At 40.1% G+C, this 3,355-nt stretch overlaps 1 pseudogene; it reads left to right on the plus strand.

Moving 5' to 3' along the window:
• Positions 1 to 224: 224 nt before the first annotated feature.
• Positions 225 to 2,672, plus strand: LOC140888232 (putative UDP-rhamnose:rhamnosyltransferase 1; annotated as a pseudogene).
• The last annotated feature ends 683 nt before the right edge of the window (positions 2,673 to 3,355 follow it).

Genomic DNA, 3,355 nt, shown 5'->3' on the forward strand with positions numbered 1-3,355 from the left:
GAGTTTGAGAATATTTTGAGTTTTTGAGTTTTTATAAATTTTTACTTTTTTCACAACAATATTATCTAATTTGTCATTTATTGGCGTTAAATGCCAATAATTTGTCACTTATTGTCGTTAAATGCCAAGTTAGTGCAGTGGTTAGTAGTTGGAGATGGCCTATCCATAAGTTTCGATAATATCAAGTTCCATAACCTCAATCGCAGCTTCCAAAATCCCCAACAATGGCGGAAAAAACTCTACCAAATGAAAGAAAGCTACATATAGCGATGGTTCCATGGTTGGCATTCGGTCACTTGATACCATTTTTAGAGCTCTCCAAAGCCATAGCACGAAAGGGCCACAAAATCTCCTTCATTTCCACCCCAAGAAACATCGACTGCCTCCCCAAAATCCCCCCAAACTTGGCTTCCTCCTTCACCTTCGTCAGAATCCCATTACCAAAAGTCCATGGGCTCCCTGAAAATGCAGAGTCAACCATGGATGTGAGACTCGAAGACGTGGATTATCCGCGGATGCTGTTGTATATGATTTCGCTGCGTTTTGGGTACCCCAAATTGCGATCAAGCTCGGAATTTCATGCTTCTTTTTCAGTATTTTTGAGGCCTGGTTTGGGGATTCTTTGGAACTGGGGATGATTTGATCAATGAACTGGAAGGCAGAAAAGAGGCGGAGGATTACATGTCTCCACCGAAATAGGCTCGATTCAACACCAAAGTGGCTTACAAATACTACGAAGCGAAGGTGATTCTTTGGGTAGCCAAAAAGAATGCTTCGGGCTTTTCAGATGCTTATCGTGACAGCACCGGAATCTCCCTGGCTGACGCTGTTATTCTAAGGCACTGCAACGAGTTCGATACTGATTGGTTAAATCTATTGGCCGATATTTACCAAAAACCAGTGGTCCCACTCAGATTCCTACCACCACGCGTGGAGGAAACGGAAGATGGTGATTCTGAAAGCTGGGTTTCGATCAAAAAATGGCTCGACTCCCAAATCAAAGGATCTGTTGTTTACATTGCTTTTGGAAGTGAAGCCACGATAACTCAACATCAGTTCACCGAACTGGCTCACGGGCTGGAACTCTCTGAAATCCCGTTTATTTGGGCGTACAAAGAACCTAAAAACACCGTCGACGGAATCAAATTGTCGGGGGGGTTCAAATAGAGAATGGAAGGGCGAGGGGTCATGTGGAGAGGTTGGGTGCCGCAGTTGAAGATACTCGATCATGCTTCGGTCGGCGAATTCTTGAGTCACTGTGGATTGGGTTCGACATTAGAGGCGCTGGTGTTCGGTGCGCCTCTGATTCCGCTGCCATTAATGGCGGATCAATGGGTGAATTCCAGGATATTGGAAGAGAAACAGGTAGGTGTGGAAATAGAAAGGAATGAGTGTAAGGGAATGGGAGTTGCACATAAACTATTTCAGGTGTTGTCACAAGGTGTTGACAACACCTTCAATAACACCTTGAGTAATTTGCAGCGGAATGTAATTAAAGCATAAATAAAATAAACAAGCAACCAAATAAATAGACTCAGATAAATAAGCAAAATACTCTTGCAGTGCCTCAGGGCAAAACTTCACTAGAAAATAATTCAAAGAGTTTTACAAACTCTAAAACTAGTGATTATTATAAAATTCAATTTCTCAAAACAAGTGAGAAAATAAATAGCAAACGTTCTCCTAAAAACATTCTATATGAAATAGAATAATGAAAACACAGTAAGGAGAAAAACTATGTTGAAGCAAAAATCACACGAGCAGCACACTTCTTGATCTCCAATCTTCAAGTGTTCTACACGGCTTCAAGTTGTCACCGCTTTAACTAAGCTTCAGAGAGATCTTCAGTTTTTTCACAATGTACGTACTTAGGTTCTCACGTTTTTCTCTCTCTCAATCTCTTTTTCTTGTGAACGCCTATCTCAAATAAATAGATCAAAAATCCTTCTTCAATATGTTTCCTTGTAGGCGTAGGATTCCTTTTATTTGATCATATCAAATCTACACAAATAAAGAAAGATAAATATTAAATATGATATGATAAAATATACTGATCAGCTTATCAATATAGCAAATAAAGATTACTTCATGTCCAAGAAAGGCAAAATATATTTAATAAAATCTTTTTCAAAATAGGGTATTTTAAGGACTAAAATATTCCTTTCAATCTCTCCCTTTTTGCCTTTCTGGACAAAACATATTTAACTCATAAACATATCAACTAAAACTCTCCCTTAATCAAAACTCCCCCTGAATAGATTCTCCCCCTAAGTATATCCAGAGGTGTTGTCGCGAGATGTTGGCAACATCTAGCTATGACACCTTAAATCAGAAACCATAAGAGCAAGAAGAAACACAATCAAGAAATCATATCAGAGTTAACACCACATAAAAGACAGTTTTGATTAAGATTAGAGACAAAAACAGTACTAAACAAATAAACAAAAAAAAATTAAACTAGCAAAATCAACAAAAACTAAAAACAAAGATTAAAATTGATTGCTCTCATATTTAGCTTCTTCTGCTTCACTTTCTTCTCCCCTTTTTTTGTTCAGAAGGGTCAGCTCCGCTTAGTAGTGATTCATAGTGAGCCTTTAACCCTTCATAATAGGCTAGGTCAGCCTTTGCTTGAGCAATCTTCTGCTCAGCATGCACCAATTGAGCTTGTATGAATGCAGGATCAACATCATGAGCAGTAGAGGGGGGGGGGTACAAGCAGTGGCAGAGGAGGTATTGGCAGCACCTGCCACAACACCTGCGGCATCAGCTGACTCAGACCAAGGAAGGTCTATCTTCCGATTTCCTTTGAGCAATGCAGGTGCGATTTATAGCAGCTCTCCTGGAGCAATAAGTGCTTCATCATCATCCTTCACAATCTCTTGAGATAGCAGCATAGAATATATGAGTGATGGATAAGGAAGCTTCAATGTTGGTTGTGCACAGTCTGCAAAGACCATGACTGTGTCAAACACAAGTCGACCATAGTTGAAATTGCTTCCTATGCCAATGGCATACAAGACTGGAGCCTGATGCTTGGTAACAACAGTGGAATTCCTAGATGGAGTCCATGTCTTGACAGCGGTCTTGTGTAAAACAGAGTAGAAGGAGGTGAGTTTGGCAGCCTGCAACTTCTTAGGGTATGAGGGAAAAACAGTGAATTGACCACCTGTAATGACAGAGGTCATCTCATCCATAGAAGGTAGTGCAGCATCATCACAGGTAAGAGTATGGAGGAATCCATTTATCATCGCAGGACTGAAGACAAAAATCTGTCCACGCACATACACCTTCCCATACTTTACATATCGCAGATCCTTCACAGATTCAGTCAAATTACAGTAGAATTCTCAAATAA

This window comes from Henckelia pumila, chromosome 3 (assembly GCF_033568475.1).
Source record: "Henckelia pumila isolate YLH828 chromosome 3, ASM3356847v2, whole genome shotgun sequence".
Classification (NCBI taxonomy): domain Eukaryota; kingdom Viridiplantae; phylum Streptophyta; class Magnoliopsida; order Lamiales; family Gesneriaceae; genus Henckelia; species Henckelia pumila.